The sequence below is a fragment of the Anguilla rostrata genome, chromosome 6 (assembly GCF_018555375.3).
Source record: "Anguilla rostrata isolate EN2019 chromosome 6, ASM1855537v3, whole genome shotgun sequence".
NCBI classification, from domain to species: domain Eukaryota; kingdom Metazoa; phylum Chordata; class Actinopteri; order Anguilliformes; family Anguillidae; genus Anguilla; species Anguilla rostrata.
In genome coordinates, this window is record NC_057938.1 from 17561803 (window position 1) to 17582335 (window position 20533).

The following is a 20533-nucleotide window of genomic DNA, read 5'->3' on the forward strand; positions in this document are numbered from 1 at the left end:
CGTAGACTGCATAGTGATTGCCAGCAGTCCAACCTTTGATCTTTTTTCCCAGGGTCAACATCAAAATAGACAATGAGATTCCTCAAGAGTTCACTGAGCAATGCTTGACCCGACTGATCACAGGAGTTGCTATTAAGCAACGAGGCAGGGAAAACCCTGGGTGACATTCTGACCAATTATTTGCTGGACCACAGGATTCCTAGCCACAGTTCGCAATGACACAAGCTAAATTTCATCCTGGTCAAAGAACCTGTTACTGCAGTCCATACTAATGCCCCAATGGGATCCACTGCCTAATCTTTGGCTGACTGATTTAGAGTGACTGGTACAGATTAGTTTTTAAGGATGCTAACTGATCAACATACAACATGAGAATTTTTGGCACAGGCCCGTCTGGCTGGTAGACAGGATTTTCTGCTAATCCCATTGGGTTTTTACCAACCCAGGTTAAAATATATATTAAAACAAATATATGTAAGGAATAAATCACACGCTGCACAGTTCACACGATATTTACACATACCTGAGGTGGTAATACAGCTTTTGTGATCTTGAAGTTTGCTCATGTTCTTCATTGAGTTGCTTGCTGAATATTCATGAGGAGGGCTGAAACCCTCCTGGAATCCAGAAGTAGGACCAAAGCAGCTCAGAAGCTGACCATCTGGTTTGTATATAGAACATCTGCATCATGTTCTACAGCTGCGGAACCCTTGGTCATAGTTGGCCAATATCCCCAGTTTCAAGCTAGCACTATCTGCTCTCTTGGTGAACACGCCTAGCAACCAAGCCACTGAGCTCTTCTCTTCTCATTGGCTTTTCTGTACCACTGTTTATTTGCTATAAATAATGTTAACCCACACAGTAAAACTGTCAGCGTTAATACAGCTCAAGCAGAGTTTATATGAGTCTGCACTGGAGGAAAGGAACACTCTCAGTGTAAAATGTACTCTATCAGAGTTTTCTTTGGCAGCTCTCCGGTGTTGGGAGGGGGTGTGGCCACATGGGGGAGGGCCCAGCACACAGCTGAGGGGTAGCATCAACAGTAATACAGCATAGAAAGGCTCCCACAACAGAGAACGGGACCAAATAAACCCCGCAGAACAATTCATATCCAGGGTGAGAAATCCAATTAGGGTAAAGAAGGGAGATTTGGTACAGACTATTCTGGAAAAACAAAGCACAAATCTTCCACCACCAGAAGATCCTCTGCCTGAACATTGCCAGCAAAAAGAAATGCATATAATGCAATTACATTCTGGAGTTTTTCCATTTTTCCAAGATCAAAGGTCTTCAGTGGAGTGTAAATACTGCAAAAGTGGGAAAGTCGATTTTGAAATTGAGAGAGAGAGAGAGAGAAAGAGAGAGAGAGAGAGAGAGAGCAGCTGGGACTTGGAAAATCCAAAACATATGGTTTGGGCAAGAGTCAACGATGAGAACAACCGTGCCAGACAACAACATTCATTTCATTGAAGGGACTGTAATTGACCATGGCAATTGACCATCTGACCACCAAGCCCCCTCTCCTTCTCCCTGCATCTCTCTTTGATAACAGAAGAAATCCTTGTAAAACAAATAATTGTGATGAAAAATGTCTGATGAAAAAATGGAAAATCTCAGCGCCACCGTCATCTCAGGGCCACAAATGTTTCCCTGCTTAGTCATCAGCATACCGTCCAGCCTAATTACATGCAACAAGGAGTCATACTGGAACATTTTCCCTAATCCCCTCCTCTGAGCTGTTTAAAACACATGTGCGCAGATATATATATATAAAACATTTGTGTTGTTAATTTTGTTTGAATGACCATGGAAAAGATCTCCAGTGGGTTCTCTCCCCAAAACGAGGGGTTTATATGAGTAACTGTCTGGGGTACAGTACATTTTCATACAGGGGAGACACAGACATCTGTGGAATGTGACGTTCTCATTACAGGCCACATCCTGTTGGTGGCAGCACGTCACGTTTATTGCCGGTCACAGTGTTCGGCGAATCGGCTGCCTACAAAAACCTATCTGAAGGCATAGAGCTCATTTGGGTGTCATTGCGGTGGTCCTGTGGTTTTCAGTTTCTCCGGGAAATTATCAGTACATCTGCATTGATTTAGAGATGGTGACTGTTTCACATTTTTAACGAGTAATATGATGACTACTTCAGGTTATATTCTTACAAAGTAAAATACCTTCAGAGTATATTTGCATTTGTCACAATTACATTACATTTATTTAGCAGACGCTTTTATCCAAAGCGACGTACAAAAGTGCATATCATGGTCATTGGAACAACTACAAATAACTTGACAGTACAGTTGACAGTTTCAAATATATCAAGTTTGAAATTCCATTCATTCAAAATGTATTTTATTATTATTATTATTATTATTATTATTATTATTATTATTATAAACCCTATACATATGTCCATCTGTCTTACCTCTGTTGCTCTCTCCCTCTGTCTTTTACATACACCTACATCATGCACCTGGTGTAGAGGCACAACCTCAAGTCCAAAAAAGTAATTAACTACAAAATGCAACAGCATGCTTGCACTGCACACATGCCACATCTTTGAAATATAATGAACTGCCACCAGTCCTATTTTAGGGTTGCTCTCTTCATACAAGCCTGACCCCTTATTGCTTCCTGTTAGCCTTTTGTACTTGTCAAAAAAAGCAAACTGCAGGAAACAGTAATTACTCCCTAAATGCTTGGCATTACATGGCTTTAGTCTTGAATGTATGCGTGCAACAAAGCCTGCGCTGGCTGTTTGCGGGGCTGGGGGGGGGGGGGGGGGGGGGGGGGGGCTGGCTTGCTTTGTCAGGAGGATTGAAGGTGGACAAGAAGCACTTGGGTTGGGCTGAAAATCATGGAAATACCCTTAGGATAAATGATCTTTCCACACAATGCGCCCGAAGTTTTCTACCACTATCCAGACTCAATGATATTGCATGAGCCATTGATTTTACTGTTCTCTCATGCATTCAGTGAAGAAAGTGTTTCCAATTACCCTTGTGATATTGCCCTTTGTTGTATAAAATTGCACCCTTTTTTAGTTTTATCTTCATTTTTGAGGTATTTGCTCTACAGGGGAAATTTTCCCGTACTATGCTTTCTTAGTCATTTTTCTATAGTTTTTTTTTTTTTACGATTGTCTAAGTGTGGTTTGTTTTATTCAAATAGTTTTTTTGTCTAGTTTAAACAAAAAAACTATTGATCTTAAATTTTTTTGAAATATAGGCCCATGCAAAGCTGTTTTATTGGCACAAAAATGATATGCCAAAATATCCAGATTACCACTCTGGTTAAGAACAAATTCAGCATGTTCCTCAACAAAAAAACAGCAAAGCATTGTTTATCAGCCAGGTCTCTTTTACTGCTATTTTTGCTTTCTGTTAATGAAAGGCAACCAGCGCTATCTTTAAATTATAGTCAGTATGTTGAGGGTCAGTAATGTTCATAATGGTGCACCTTCCTATTGATATCCAAAATGGGAATGATCAGGAAATGTGTAAAGTGAGGCCAATGCCTAATGTATGTGTGGAGATGTGCATTTCAGATTTCAGCAGCAGGTTAACATAAATGCGGAAAACAGACAAGCTTCCGTGGAAAAGGAGCTTTTCAGCATTGCTGCTGGGGTTAAATATCACTGGTGACGTTTTACTGCTCTGTCTGCTCTCTGTCTGCTCATTGCCCTTTGTTTCCCTCTCTTCCGTAGGTAGACCCATCCGTGGGACAACCTCTGGATGTCTAGCATTTGATCTAATGATAGACCTGCTGTTCTTTGCCAGGCCAAGTCCAGCTTTCCTGTCTCATCTTCCGTTGAGAGAATGCCAGGTGCTCACTGTTAGAGATGGCGGGGGCATCACAAGGAGAACCTTATAAGGGCCTGATATCTTTTAGTAATCAATTCTGACTCATCATTCAGAAACAAACAAGCAAATAAGCTGCTCAGGCAGATTCCTAGGAGATCACAGCATGTACTTTTATATTGGCAATGTAACAATGTTTCTTTGAGATTCTGTATTGATCTTTTGCAACAATTAGCTCGGAATGCTGCTTTATTGAAAATTATTTATTATTTATTTATTTTTATCTACACAATTCATGCAATGTTATCAAACATCACTGATCATCATAAACTTTAAATATAATTGTGGCTTTTGAGGTTTAAATTAACACTTTATGTCATTTAATGTAATTGCTGACAAAGTTACATTAAATGTAATTAAAATACAATTACATTTCTTGTCCTGTTCTATGGTGCAGCGATAGGAACAGCACCATCTTACCTGCAATCTATAATCAAACTTTACACGCTTGCCTGCCCACTATATCACCAAACCCCAGTGCTTCCTTATAACACTACATTCTCTGTTTCTCTATGACAACTAACTTTATGTTGTAAAATTATGCATTGACCACAACTATCAGCTACATCTCAGACCCAGTAACAGCACTGTGTGGTGCCTAAATCTGTATTTATGGACTTACCTATGTTGCCCTGGATAAGAGAGCTAAATGTGTAAATGTAAAATGTAAATCATTCATTTGCTAAAATACTGCTTGGTAGCTTACAGATTAGAAGTGGGGTCAGGCTCTTCCACATGAATATCTACCTAGTTAATATTTACTGCACAAGTAACTCTTAATGTATATTGCCTCTGCTTTGAGATTCCTTACAGGTATTTGATTCAAGGTGGTCTTCAATATTTATTATTGAAAAATATAATTAGTTTGCATACGTGAAGAAATGTTTAATACAGGAGAAAATAATTTGCTTATTATACCTCCAAACAAACTCCAGGCTGCGAAGAATCTTGCTGAAACTTTGTTTTTCATGTTCACATTTTTGCATACAAATGGCTTTTATGAAAACTAGTTATAGTGGATATATAGTGAACAATACTGGCAGTAAAACCTCTGATAATTATAAGTGACATACCTGTGATGAGTTTAATATAATGGCAGTTAGCTATTGTATGAAACTGCAATACAACAAGGTTTTTCGTAAAATAGATTATTCTAATAAATCTGTCTTGAGGGATGCATGAATTAGAAGTTGACTTTAGAAGTTGAGCCCTAATGTGAAGCCCTATATAAGACTTTATATATAAAACCCTAACTGCACACTGCTGTTTCATAAACAACACACTACATTGCATGGTCTTAAATCACCCTGTATGGTTCTTTGTAAAACCTTTTTGGCAATCATGTAAGACAGATGAAGACTTTTTTAGAAAACCATTTTTAGGAGTATTATTCAAGTGACCTAGAAACAGTCTTGCTGTTTGAGGTCTCAAACTTAGAATTCAAAGTACATGTTTGGATTGACAACTTTTGTTTGTCTTTGTCAGTGTGTGCAGTTTCTGTCCCGAATTTCTTGACAAAAGTTGAAGTCAAAGTTTAAAATTTTTTAAGCAAACGTAGTCCGTGGTTTCACCTTTTCCACACGAAAAAGAACTCATACCACTATACATTGTAGACTATCAATAAAACTATCGAAATACAAATCCTATTTTATATATAGAGAGAATTGCTGTATATTGTATTTATATATTGCAGGTTTGATTTTCTGGTAAGATGCTGTTATTTCAAGGTTGGCCGATTGGAGCTGAATAGTTTTTAGGAACCCTGAAGGATAATATGCAAGAGTGTAAGCTATGTCCGCCCTTTGGATGGACAACTGATACAAGCAAAAAAAGCTGCATGAGTAGGGATAATTGTAGGAAAATAAATATTAGGCCTATTGTAGCTGCTAAAATACTACTACATATGTTTACAAACAACAAAAACTATACGTCCACGTAAAGAGTAAATAAATGGCCTGGGAATTAAAATACTTGTTTAGTTGTTTTTCTAGAGTTTTTTTTTTTTTTTTTTGGTTGTGTCTTATCTGTGTGTCTTTTATTTGATCATTATTCTTGTGAAATATTCAGAATGTAAAACAAGTTACGTTTTTTTTCCTATATGATCGTCTACTCTATAGTATACGGTAGAAATGGGCAGGTCTTCGCTCACATGTGCGTTCAGACATAATTGACATGGCGGAATCTCCGTCAGAACGTTTTCTCAGTGGGCAGACAAGCTGGGGATTGCCAAAATCATAACTGGGGAAAAAGTGGAGGGCTGTTGTTCTTTGAAGATTATTTTTATTGCAGCAAGGTGAGTAAAACTAGTTTTACATGTACACGTTCAACATAACACGGCGTCTTCAGTTATGTTGCCATAAAATATGTCTTTTTTTAAGTTATGAACTTACTAAATTTACTGTCTGGAGCGAGATGACGCCGGTAGACTGAACTAGCAACCAACCAGGGAGCCTAGAGGAAAGAGGAAAACTTGGCTGTGGTGGAAAACGAAAGTTTGAAGAGATTATCAACATACAAAAATGGCTTGTGGTTGAATATTATAATCAACGTGAGATAACGCCTATTCGTTTCGATTTCGTTTAAAAGTAAAATCTTGGTTTCTCGGTAGGCTACTTGTCTGTGTGGTGCGCAGAATTTCTGGCAGTGAAAAGATTTGTTTTGTATTTTGGAGGAGACATAAAAGGAGTGCGTAGAGAATTGTTTTTAAAAAACTGCTCTCAGTTTACATTTGTTATCGTGAAAATGCACGTTATTTGAATCAAGTTAGAACTTTGAAATCGCGTCGTTTTAACTTTTATTTCGGGTACTTCAGCTGTGGTATAATGGCAGCAGTTTTTTTTTTTTTTTTGAAGAAAATTCGGGAACGGAGAATGCAGCGATTGTGCATAGGCGTTATGGAATTGGCTCATATTTAATAATGACCTCTTTGATGAGATCCGATTGAGGAATTTGTTTTAGAGAATGCGAATACTCAGTGTATCAATGTAATGTAACAACTCGAAATATTTCAGTAATTGATACAGATGTGAATTTTTTTCTGACACAGCAGTTAACTGAGTGCGGTAATGTTGAACAGAGGTGTTTAAACTCCATCATACCCTAGTATTCCAGAGAGCCTGTGTCAAGTTAGCCAGATACAGCTGAAAAGAACTACGTGTCTGTTGTCTGTGGGAAGTGTTAAACGGTCTCAGCTTAAGTTTTATAGTGCGAGATCGGAGTTTTGGAGCCCCCGGAACAAATGCAAATAGCTCACTAGCCTATGCGTAGCTTTACTCTTGATATTTTTTTTTTCGAAATGCACCGATTACCACCACGATTCTGTTAGATTTACTCTTCGCTTTGCTTTCTATAAGAAAGGCTGTAATTAGATCAATACTATTTTATTTTAATTATAGTTGTGGTTACGGGCACTGGTGGTAGTTGGTGAAAATCAGTGTAGCCTTAAGCTTAAGAAACTTTTTTGGAGTTTGCCATTGTGTCATTCAGGTGTGAAAGACACATTTGTAATGGAATGCGTAGCCCCGAGGTTTGTTAGAAAACTTTGCCTGGATCCAGGGGGCACATCGGAGAAAAAGAAACATCGCAGGCAAGAGAAATTCGATCCTAAATAAATGACGTCAGATGAAATACCACAGCGAGAACGAGAAGAAAGGAGTCTAAGCCTACTTTTAAAAATGAGTTCGATGTAGCCTAATTTTTTGTGCGAATTGGTTTTTCGTAAGTGGGGCAGTAAACGATGAAGGAAATCATATTTTGATATCAATATTGTTTTAACCTGTGGAATGTCTATTGATGTGTATGCTGTGATATTTATATTGTAATTTAGTAGGCTACTTAATGCTTTTTTGTTAGCGATCACCTTACTGGTGGACAATTTTGTGTGCGTAAAAGTCCCAATGTCCAACGCACATACACTCCTTTGCAAATGAGCATCACGTCGTTAGCAAGATCAGAAAACTTCTTAGACTTTTAACGAAAAAAATGTTAAAATAAAGCTGCATGCCAGGGTGTCAACTACATTCATGATCTGATCTCTCATTCTTAAGTATTTTTCTCTTTTGCCCTTAGCCTGGGGCATAAGTGTTTTTCTTTAGGCCTATGCATCTGCAAGTTTTGTTCGACCCACATTCCTATGAACCAGACCGTTTTTCTGGTCGGTGTTTCCCGATTGTTACTGTTGTTATGACCTGTCGGGACGTGTTCTGGGTAATTGGGATATAGATGCATTATTTGGTGACTATGCACATTTAAAATACAGATCCCCGCCAGCGGAGAGATTCTCTTGTTCTCCAGCTGTGAAGGGTCCAGTGTACTTTAAATGGGAGGTGGTGTCGGGGGCATTTGAACTACTGTGTAACTGAGCAGTGCACAGAGTTTGACTTACAATGGGTTTTACTCAAGCTATCATCAAGAGTTAGGAAGAGCAGCTCCCATAACATCTAGTTGAGTTATTTATGTGGAGATAATTATAGCTGAAAAATCACTTTTTTTCCCTCTCCTGTTTTATGCACATGAACATTGCAATATGATTGAACCTTTTCTTGTGAGGACCCATGTAGACATGCACACACACAAACACACACACTCAATTTCTCTCTTGTCACTCTCGTTTCATACAAGAAAAAAAAACAAAAGCCAATCCAATTTGTGGCCCAGGGGCATGTTCACAGGGGTGAATTGGTCTCTGAGCTACACCTATAATTAAAGTTTCTGTCCCTGGCTGCTCTTGGAAGTAAAATCTGGAAGTTTAATTGGACATACCTTGTTGCAGGAGCATGCCTTAAGGGGCTATTTTCAGCGTGCAGATTATCTGAAAACCACCACGTTTGCTCAGCGTATTGTTTCCATAACATTCAACTTAGTTACAGTTCCCCTAGCATAATGCAGGCCCTGTTTTTACCTCTTATACCTAGTGGAAAACTAGATGGCAGACATCACATTTTTTCGTTATTTGGCTCTGTTGTTATGACCATGTTATCAGGAGAATCGTGTTCCCAACCAAATGTTACGTGTCATGACAAAAAGATGTCATGTTTAGTTACTGGGTAAAGATTAGCCTATAGAGTAAATTTGTGTGTTAAAGTGAAATCCGAGCCTGTCTTTTGAATAAAAGAGACTATTCTGAAAGGAATGCAGGCAATCGGCCAATGGCGGAAAGTTGACTGACGTTGAGTGTGTGTTCCTTTGATTAAAATAGAGTCCCGTGTCTCCAAGCAACAACAATAAAAATAGTTCTTGAGCAGGTACTGATTTCACACTGTTAGAGAGATACTACCTAAAGCTCTGTGGTAGTGGCGTTTTGCCAATCTACTGCTCCTGGGAAATGGCTCCCTGATATTGTGTTACTTTTCTCATAAGAACCATATTTCCATGGACAGATTGCAGGATGGGGGGGAAAAAGCACTGATATGTTTGTGCATGTTATTTCTGGGATGTGATCTCCATTTCTTCCGTGCAACTGTAGGCACTTTCAGAGCAATTCTTTGTGCGAAAATGGCCACTTCTGTCTTAGTGGCTGTGCGATGGGAGCCTGCCATGTGAATTGGTACTTACCTGAGTCCCTGGGGACGTGCTTTCTGATTGGCTGAAGCTCACAAGGTATTTGCTCCCTGTGAGGACAAGGAGTTTGCACCTGGTTTTGGTGGAGGTTTCCTCCTGGGGTGTTGGGTGGGGGGTGGGGGTGCGGTTTTGCAGATTCCCCAGGAGTGGCTACTTTCTTTGATGTGCAATGATGTTATCCGGAACGCAATGATAAAAATCTTTAGTGATTTTTATAATTGCAGCCCTGAAAGCCAGTCCCGTCAAGAACTGCTTTCCCCGCCTCTCTTGATTGATGAGGGGTTGAACAGAGGTCTATGCTTGTCTACATGTTTTCTGGGAATTTAAGTTTGAGGCTATTATTATTGTTATTAGTGCATGAAGCAGTTCATGTAATTGTCAATACCCCCAAAGGCAATCATTTTTGGTTGCTAAGGTAGGACTGAAATACTTGTTGCATGTTTTTTGTGGAAGTAGGCTAAGTCTTGTCTATTGTGATTGGCTTTCCCAGCTCAATGATCTGTCTGGCTCTGTCTGTGAAGCAGGGATATATATTCATTATTACAGTACAGAGGGGAAAAAAACATTAAAACAGAAAAAACAACTGCCTATTTGATATTCTCTCTTTCCACAGTTTTGGCCCCACCCCCCGTAACCTCCAGCCTGATTAAAGAAAGGCCTGTGATAACATTTTCATAAACACATTTCCTAATGATGTCTTTTCAAGGCTCATGGAGGGCCAGCGATGGGTGGGAACAAGGAGAGCCTTATCTCCTCTGCAGCCCCCTCTCCCCTCTTCGCATGAACAAAAGCAGAGTCGGAGCCCTCGTCTGGCTCCGTCTGAATTCTGATTTGCGTGCGTGCGGGTGCAGGCGTGTGCTCGTCGGTGCAGTCTGGAGTGAATCTGGCTGCCGCGCTGCCCCCTGCTCTCCGTCTTTCTCAGACCCAGCGCCGATGGTTATGAGGAGCTTACTGATTCCCCCACAGTATGAAAATACGACCTCTGTCTGTGGTGACTCATGAAAGAATTAGCCTCTTTCAGTGCAATAATTGGGAAATTATTCCACTGAAATTTTGCCACAGCTGAATGGCAACCTGTTGAAATGAAGTAATTAACAGTTCCAGTAAAGTCATAAAATAAAACATAGGAAAACTAGACCAAAGAGGAGGTATAAGCCATTTTAGATTTTGGCAGGACACGGTTTAACCTCTCTGTCCAACAAGCAATTGTTCTGTTTTTTTATAGAGTGAGCCTGGTGCTACACAAATCGCCATCAAATCAGAAATATTTATCAAATTACAATGTATATGTCTTCAAGTGAACTGTGCCACTACACCTTGTTGGACTAGGACGAAATACAGACTCCAGTAGGGGTAGGGATGAAGTGTGTTCAGTGTGCAGGAGAGAGAGAGCGTGGGGAAGGATGCGTTCGTGTCCAGGGGTTCGAGTGGCATTCATAAACCGTCTGACCTTTGCACCTCCATCTTATCTGAGCCCTTGAGCCCTTCACGGAACCTTAACCTTATTAGGAGCAGCTGGGCGTTAAGCATTCCTTGAGAAACGCTGCAGGAATTGTGGGGGAAAAGCTTTCTGCCGATGTGGCTTTCTCAAAGGGCAGGGAAAGAAACGCCTGGAATAAACGAGAGAAGGAATTCTCTGCAGGGCGTTTGATAGGAAATGGGATTCTGTGCGCATGTTGTCACTTTCCAACCCACAGCCTCCCTTTCAGTTCTCACTAATCTATATCTGTGTTTAATGGCATTGCATGTATGTTTACAGAATATTGTATCAGCCTACATTTAACCATAAACCAACATTTTTGAACAAGCAGGATGTTTGGCCTATGTTTTGAGAACCTTTTGTACTGGGAATGTCAGTTTCTTCCTGTGTGTTTGTTTGTACTTTTACATCATAATTAGCTTAGACTCTGAATCATCCTTTTTGGTCTTGCAAAAGATTTCACATGGACAGATCAAATGCTGACTCTGGAACATTCGGCAGGGACTCGGGATATGATGTCATTGTTTAAAATAGCCATAGTTCTGAATTCCCATTTTAGCTGGAGGTTTTGGTTTATGTGTGCTAATCGCAGTGCGGTTGCAGACATGCTGCGTTTGACCATGTCTGGCCCAGAAGGCCAGAGCTCCTGAATGGTATCTGTGGTTATTAAACTACTGGAAGGCAGTAAAGATTTCCCTTGAGAACCGATAGAGAAGCGGCCTTATCTCCCACTGCCTGTGTAAATTTCTTTTGTGGTCATATTAAAACGACATTCCTAATGTTGTTCCGCGCAAACACTCGACAGAGGTCTCTCCAAATACGCACATCTTTGTTTTTCCGGTAGCCGGGTGCCAAGGACATCCTGCAAGAAGGTGTTCCTTGTTTGCTCGGCGCGTAACCGCAATGTTTGCTTGTTGTTGGGCGTGCTCTGCGATTCGTTCGAATGTTGACGGTTGATTAAAGCGTGATAAAAGAGCCCTTTCAACCTTTAACCCCCCCCTGGCCGCGACCGTCACAATACCTCGTCTGGCGACCACTCGGAAACGACGGGGGTGTAAAAAGCGGAGCCGCGTAACAGCCAGGCTCCGCGTATTGTTGTGGTGGTTCCTCTTGAATTCCGTCCCTGGGGAAGAGATACCCGGGCTCAGATAAGGGGCTGCCTGCAGGCGTCCAGCCTCGACCGTTCCGCAGACCATTGACCTGCAGCTACACAAAAAAACAAAAAAAACCCCCATTAATGTATCCACTTCGTCGCATGGTATGTCTCCGTCCGAGGGGCTGGGGGGGAGGGGGGGGGGGGGGGACGCTGAATGTTTGGTCAGGTGGCCTTCCGAAAAACACGGACGCTCGCATTAGCATGCGCGGCGCGAAACAGGAAGAGGGGAAAAAACGCGGCCGCCGCTCGACGAATGGAAACTCCTGACGCCCGCTCCGCCAGTTAATGGCCCTTTTTATTTCCTTGGGTGGGACAATTTTAGCCCTGGCTGCAGGCGTGCATGTGGAATGAACCCCCGAGAAGGGGGCACAGCACTGGGCCCGAGAGGAAGTGTTTACTTTCATGCAAAGTTCCCTTCTTTATTGCTTTCCTCCCCCTTCTGGCGATTTAAAATCTATCTTAAGGCCGTCTCACCACGTCAATCAGCCTTCCTGGGGGGGGGGGCGCTCTATGCTGCCCCCTAATGGTGAATGACCCTCACTCCCCTTGGCAGTGACAGGAATGCAGTCATGCATACCTTGCCTTCACAGCCTTTCTCATCAGCAGCTTCCTGTTTTTCCTTCTCCCCTGCTCTTTGCCTTGAAAGTGGACCTCCCACAAATCGTTAAGCTCCAACACCCCTGCCCACCCTCCCTACCCCCCCTCCCACCCCCCCCCCCCCCAACCCACCCCCACACGTACCCCCCTTCCACCCTGTGTGTGAAATCTCGAGGCCTGAATGAGGATGAGGAATTTGACCCGGTGACCCCTTTGGAAGCGGGTGGGGGGGACTATCCATTCTCCACACAGAAATGTGTCTTACCGCTCTGCATTGGTGGCTAAATCATGTTATTCTTTAGCATTTGAAACGCTGATCTCTCTCTCGGCGTCTGTGGCATTTATAATGCGTGGAGCTGGCGAATAAAGTACACACTTGGGTCATGGGAAAGGTAGAAGGGCTCTCAGTGAAGGGAAGCGATAGCTGAATGAATCCCAGCTGATTTTCCTGGTGGCTGACAGTGTGCTATGGTGTACTATGGTGTAGCTATTTTCTGTGCATCCATGGGGGCTACTAAAGGGAGGAGGGGGCCATTGGCCAAATAGCCTGCATAGTCCTGCCGTGTTTTTTTGAATTTTTCTGCCAAGCAGGAAGAAGTAACTGAACCACAGGTGATATTTACTCACTGGGGGCTCTGTTTTAACGGTCTAAGCTTGTGGTGGGAAAAATTATTGTATAATATGATTTGTGTTCTGGCTATTTTTATTTGCAAACCCAGATTTGTGTTTCATCTGTGCAAGTGCAACATCAATTGTATAGCAGTCTGGATAACCCTTGGAGCCACATAACTGTTGCGTTGCACTTGTGACGTGACAGTTTTGAAATAAATGCTGCAGAAAATAGTCAAGATTATATGTTCTGTTGTGCCGCAAGTGTGGACCTTCAAAATACAGCCCTGGGTTTTTAAAGAAGACCATTTTTGATTTTGGGAGAAGTTGTTTACAGTCGTTGCAGCAGGAGCCCAGGAACCCCATAGTCCTCCAGCACCTCCCCCCTTCAGCTCTTTATTAGTCAGAGCACAACCAGCTTGTCGACCTAGTGCGAACCTTTTAGGAATACAAAGAAAAATACCAAAATGGCAACAATTGCAGAGTCTATTTGAGATGATCTGACCCAATAAACGAAAAAAACAATGTATATATGTGTGTGTGTGTATGTGTGTTTGTGGACTTCAAAAAAAATATAAGCCTATAGGCCTCAATTTTCTTGGATGCCCCTGTCTGTGAAAAGCAAAAAAATAATAATTTAGACTCAACCGTTCTGCAGGCAGTAAAAGTCAATGTTGTTCTTTGAAATGACAGAGGACAGGTAGCCCACAGTCCGGCAGGGCTTTGGGGTTCTGATGTGTGGGAGCGGGCTCAGACGGACAGAGAGAGAGAGGGAGAGGGAGAGGGAGAGGGAGAGAGGGCTTGTGTTTGCGGTCTCCTGACTTTCCCCTGAGTGACCTCAGGAGGAGGGGCTGGCTCTGTTTAAAGGCTTTGTGTGCAGCCAGGAGGAAGTCGTTCTGTTTGTTTAAACTGAGCTGCCCTCTTTGACGGCGTGCAGCCATGTGGGACAATTTAGCGGGAACGGGCTAGCCGGGGCTCCCGATCCGAAGATTGCACCAGACAACTTGCTTGCGATGGGCTGTCGACCGGGCCGGTTCACGCAGCTCGCGAGACCTCGAGGACGGTCCAGTGACACGACGAGCGGAGCCCGGCAGCAGAACGAGCAAGACTCGCGGCGACGGCAGGGTCAGCGCAGATGACATGTGAATATAAGGTTGTTTGTTGTCGACGAGAATAGGCTTTCCAGGCACCGAAGCTTGGCGCCTTGTCTGCTGTCTGCAGCAGGAATGTCAGACTGCAGTCCTGGAGGACCACAGTGCTTGCTGGTTCTTGGTTTGTTTTGGGGCCCAAGTGCTTAATTTAAGTCGTCAATCAGCTGAAGGGTCTCTCATTTTCGAGGCCTAAGGTGGCTGCTGGTTCAAAAGACACCACAAAAGCGTGCAGATACTGCGGCCCCTCCAGGGCCTGGGTTTGACATCGCTGCTCTGACGCAGTGTCAGTCCTGGACCTGAACACCCCAAGGGTCTCTGCTTCCAACACGGTTGTCTTTGGAATTTCTTTTTCTTAACCTGTTGGTTTGGAAAGGATTTAATTGCCTGTGCCTCCACCCGAATAGCCTTCTGGCTTTTGGGGGCTGTGTGCCTGTTGGGCATTTCAGGAGCCATTTCACAGAGCAGCTCCTGACTAGGCAGTGACTGTTCACATGGACTCCGAGTGGGAAAAGCCAAGTGTTACACAGTCGGCCTGTGGCCTGAATAGAGCCTGGGCAAACACTCGGGATAGCACGTCAATAGCCTGCCGAGATGTCAACAAAGGGTTAAATGCCTGACCTTTTCATCAGTGTAGAACACACATTCCTGAGCTGAAGGTTGCGCCATGATCACAAAGGGCTGAACCTTTGTTGCAGTTACAGCTAACATCAGTGTCACTTTACGATTAGCATTCTTTTGAAGATTTTTCAACAGAAGAAAAATTAGGACATTGAAAACTGTTTATTATCCAATTTTTATTTTAACTAAAGACCATTGCCTCTTTATTTGATGCTCAACCAAAGTTTGGCTATGCCATGAATAAAACTGATATTGGTCTCACTCTCCCAAGTAAAACCAGATGTAAGTAAAGTAAAGTCCCGGCTAATTCTCAATTCAATTAATTCAAATTTGTCTCCACGTAACTAGCACTGAAGCCAAGTTGTGTGTCAGAATTTTTTTTGAAGAGGTTACAAGGCAAAAGCCACATTGGTTACTGGACTTTGAACTTTGCCATATCCTTGCTGGCAAGTATAAAGTCGATTTCTTACTAATTGCCCAGCTGGGCAAGTGTGAAAAGAATTTAATGCTGAATCTTCAATTATTATACATCTCTTGCCTCCTTCAGTCCTTAGCAACAGAATTCAGGATTTTTTCACGTGCCAAGCTCAGTAGAGAGCTAGAGTTTGTGTAGTGCTCATGGTAAATGGTCAGTTTGGGGCACAAGGATAAAACGGTGCTGTTTCTGAGTAGCATAACTACAGTTCCCAGTGTGAGCATGATTTTTATTCGTTTTCATCATTTTGCATGGCACCCTTCATCCATAGTTGTCTGCATCTTTCACAGTAATTTGTTCTGCAGAATGGTGGGTGCGTATCCCAGTTAGCACTTGGCGGTTTCTCTGAGCAAGGTGTTTCACCTTAGTTGCTCCTGTTAAAGTCCAGTCTCAGCAGGGTTTGCAGGATGTTTAGTGCTACTTACATTTATAAGCTGATTTAAGCTGCCAAGTATAAAGGGGCTCCTTTAATGGGCTGTTCACCTTTGTGATGGTTCATTTCCTTCAAGACATGATGGGACATGTAGTTTGTGATTGAAGCAATTGGTTCTCCGAGCTCCTGTCTCCTCATGTGAACCTTAATAGTCCGGGGTGAGGCGAGGCGCATTTGTTCCCTCTTCAAGTGTTGTATCATAACTTGAATGTGGTTTGAAAGCGAGTGACAAACGGATCAAGCATTGGATTGAGCATTAGCCTGTTTGTGACCCCCCTCTCCAAAAACACCCTGATCTCTTCCAAATATGTTTTCTCTCTCTCTATCCTTTGTAACTTTGTTTTGAATTATTGAATGTATTATTCTAGTTTTTTCCCCCCCAAGATGCTCATTTTGGGATTTTCCAAGAGCAGAGGTATCAAAGAGGCTTTTTATTCAAGTCACAGTTTTAAGAACATCCAGAGTTTTGAGGTAAACTGAACAATCACAGGCTGCTGTTGATGGATGGTTGGGTGGTGGGCTGGGAGAAGCAATGTGAATAAACCTAATTTGTGTCCTCCTTCTGCAAAGCAAAACCTCTTTCTTCAGGGCCTGCAAGACCTGTTTGTATGTGGAGTTGGATGGTGAGTGGATGCTAAAACATCCTGAAGTGGATGTCAAGGTTTTGTTCACATTGATGTCTGCCTTCCTTATTGCATTTCTTGACCCCTTTAGTAGACCTATAGTGCAAAGATAAGTCAGGTAGAACCTGTATTGCTCAGGTCCAGATCCAAGGAGAGCTTTTTGGGTAGTGGATTTAGTGGCCATTTTGACAGCGGTATCAAGTATGAGCCGGCTCTGTTGGGATTTAGAAATTGGCCTGTGAAAATCCTCTGTGGCTTGAGCTGCTGGATGGGAGCCATAGGTTGACTGGCTGCAGTCGAGCTCAAGGGGACGGGGAATGGAGCACTGGCCAAATTAAAGGAAAACAAAAGAAGAGGAAAATTCTGGAAGCAAAGCCATAGGTATGCAGCGAGCAAGTTTCACGTGCTGGGGCGGGGGGGGGGGGTTTGGCTGCTTCTTGTGAAGCTGATCCTTTGTGTAAGGGCCAGAAGAGCGAACGCACTGACCACCGGAAGTGTAAATTCCCAGTAGCCTAAAAATACGGCATGTCTCTTTTTAAGTGTATTTTTAGGCATCCCTGCGGCTCTTCGCTGTTAATGAGTGAATGAAGTCACAAACAGCACATGCCAGCTAAACTGGGAATTCGGTGTCACGTGGTATTCTTGTAGGATTGTAGTGAAAGTGCTTGTGGGGCAAAGCAAGCTGTTGTCACTACTGTGGACCCCTGGTCGTAGTTGGGTTTAACCTGAGACTCTAGGACCCAGCCTGTACTCCTGGTGATCGCTTGGACTGTGTGAGCCACGCTGGAGCCCTGAATTACATTGTCTTTTCAGGGCGCCCAGACCGGTCAGCACGTCTTTTAAAGAACATTATAAAGTGGCAATGTTTACATTGTGTGGCCAGGTTGGCCTTGTTGTTGAACAACATGACCGCTGCGCACTCTGCTATTCGGTTGTGCGTGTCCCACTGCACTCTGGGAAGAGCGCAAGCAGCAGCCTTGCCTTCCTCCCGGAGGCTGCGGGGTCCTCTCTGCAGCCCGTGCAGTGGCTACGTGGCAGTCACTGATCTGTCCCTGGCTCGCAGTGGGTTTTCCTGCCTCTGGCCCCTCGCCCGGTCTGGCTCCAGATGCTTGGATGGGACTTTTGGCGATGTCACTGAGCCTCCAGCACCACCGCCCGCTGCTGCTGGCTCCAGCTGAAGCTGGGAGTGGGGGGTGGGGGTGGGGGTGGGTCGGGGGTCGGAGCGCCGATGTGTCGCTCCGTGACCTCGCCGTTCACCTCTCCCCTCCTGCTGATTAAAAAAAAAAAAAAACCCTTGCTGTTGCCATGGAGGCTGCGCACTTTGGGAGCCCGTAGGAAAGAGAGACTGGGGGCCCTGTCGCTGTGCGTTCCCATGCTTTCACAGTGTTATATGAGCTGGCGGAGCAGGGGCCGAGGTGGGCCAGGATGAACCAGAGAGGACGTTCATGGGAATTGCACAGTCCGTGAGTTTGGAAGAGACGGAGGGAACATTTTATTTTCTCATTTATTTTAACGGTAGCTTTGAAAGGTATTCAGGAACTGGCGGTGAAACCAAAGTTTCCTTCGAATAGGCTAATAGCCTGATAATGGCTCGAGGACTCAAAACTTTCTTTATATTTTAAATCTCAGTTTTCCGTAATTGTTAACATGATTTGTCGATGCGGAGTGCAACCAATCAACGTTTTATTGAGTGCATGTGCGCAGAGCGCAAGCCCATTGTGCAGTAAGCCTGGAGTTTATTCTTAATTTAAGCCTGCAATCTGAGCTGAGCGCGCCGAAATTAGAGGGCAGGGCCCTTTGATTGCAGACGTCCTCTGTGCCATCGCTGCTTGCCCTATCAGCTGGCTTCAGTCTTCTGCTTTTTTTCAGTCTCTGCCTGTGAGGTTTCTTCCCCCCCCCCCCCCCCGTCAGTGAGAGCACTGATTCAGAGCTTCTGCGCTTCAAGCCGCACTGTTATTGGCTGGAAATGAGTAATGCCGGCCCCCTTCTTTTTTTTTTGTTCGCCCTTGTTCCTGGGGTGCTGGAGGTTGTTTTCACAGAAAGCTGCTTTAGGTACAGAAATAAGCGGTCCCAGCTCAAGCTGGCGATGGACACTGGAGCCGTGCCACGTCCAGAGCACAATGGCTCTGCCCGCAGTCTTCCTGCCAACTTCTTTCCGAACCAGAGTCCGCAGCTCCCAGGCTTGAGATGTTTTGTTTGAAAGAATCGCATTGTTCGGGGGGTCCGCCATGGCTTAATTTTCATATAATGGAAGCGAGAATGCTTCTCCAGGGATTTAAAGCGAACACCTTTGTTTGGTTTCGGAAGGCGGCGGTGACTGGCGTGTTCTTGTTAAGAAGAACCCTCCTCCGGGTCGGGCCCCGTGGGTTTGGCTTACGGGCCCCCCCCCCCCCGTGCCCTTCCCCTGCTGGGCCGAGAGCCGGCCTACCGACCGCGCCTCTCCGATAACACCGCGAGGGTCAGTTTGGGGCTCTCGATAAGGGTCGTCGGTGCTCTTAGTAGCCCGAGCACTGTGGAGAAGTTTCTAGAACGGTACCCACTGGAAGGGGGGGGGCGTGGGGGTGGATGTGGAAGGGTTTGGGGATTATACCAATGCGTATGACTACGTGACATTCAGACAGTATGTTCGATGGGATGTGTCGATGTCCTACGATTTGACTTGTGGAAGCCATCCTGGGCAAGCACCTCCCTGACAGAAAAACACATAGAAACATATGAGAAAAGACCGGTAAGGAATTCTAATTATGTAGCAAATTCAGAGCAAAATGGCGCATGGTCCATTGATAATTGAGATGCAGCAGAGTAGCGCGATGTCCTTCGACAACGAATTGCGTCGTCCGCCCTCTTCCAGCGAGAAGGGGACGGCGCGAATGCTGTCGAGGCACCGCCGCGCCGAGCCAAGCGTTCAGCCCTCCTGGTTTTATCGACTGCGAGTTGGGACCTGCCGGACACAGAAATTCCAGCTGTATCTCTGGAGGGGTGGGGGAGAGAACAGAGGGGGGTCACCTTTCTCACCGTTAGCAGAGATTGGGGTGCACTTCCTGCAGGCGAACCGCCTGCTGCGTCACCCCGGCTCTGGCTCTGGCGTCTATGGGAGCGCCCGGACCGAAACTGGGTTGCCGGGTTACGTTTAAAAAAAAAAAAAAAAAGAGGGGTTTGTTTGCGCCTCCTCTTTTAGGAATCCGGGCCACGGAGGCTAATACGCGCGGAGGCCGGCGGCGGCGATCGGGGCCGGTCTACGCCCATGGTGCCGCGCTGGCCTGACCTCCATAGAGCGTCTCGCGCACGGGGGGGGGGGGGGGTAATCGTCTTACCCGGGCTTTTGGGGAAATACGCAAACGGCAGCTTGAGGGAGAGGTCGGCCCGCGCAGACCCGAACCTGAACAAAGGCCTTGTTGGAGAAAGTTTGAAGGGGAGTGAGGGGGAGTGGGGGGTAAAAATAATTTGGGGCTTCTGAATGACGTGTTGTGGACAGAACCTCTCCCCTCCGCAGCGAAACCCAGAGACCCTGTGTGCCGTCTGCTAGCCAGCTCCTGAAGGGGGCGGTCGTTCTGTTGCCGCTTGCTGACGATGGGGCCCACAGCAAGCTCTCGGTTGGGAACTCTCTTCCTCCGCTGCTTTCCCAGCGGGTTCGACGGGGTCCGTCGCTACCGCGGCCGTCCTGATTTTACGACCGCCCCCCCTCTGTCCCGCTCCCGCTCTCGGGCGTAACGCGTGGCCTCATATCCCGGCTGTTGAATGCGTGCTTAATGGCTGCAGCCTTTGTCTTTCACGCCCGTTTCACAGGAAACACGATGCGTTCGACGTCGACCTTTTTGACCCGAATTGAAATGAGTACGCTCGTCTGTAATGAGAATTGTCAGTGGCGGTGTCATGTTTTGACGCCCATTACGTAATCGTGAAGTTTGATCCTGGGAATATGCTTCCTTGTCCCAAATAGATGTTTTTTTTGTATTCAGCTTTGTA

The 20533-nt window shown here is 44.6% G+C and overlaps 1 protein-coding gene across 2 annotated transcripts in view; it reads left to right on the forward strand.

Moving 5' to 3' along the window:
* The first annotated feature begins 6014 nt into the window (after window positions 1-6014).
* fndc3ba (fibronectin type III domain containing 3Ba) overlaps window positions 6015-20533 on the forward strand; it is a 147771-nt gene continuing 133252 nt past the window's right edge. The window contains exon 1 of one of the 2 annotated variants that reach the window (XM_064338733.1): window positions 6015-6159. The gene's annotated coding sequence lies outside the window, so the exon portion shown is untranslated. The remainder of the gene's footprint in view (window positions 6160-20533) is intronic. The other variant, XM_064338734.1, reaches the window with a different exon arrangement.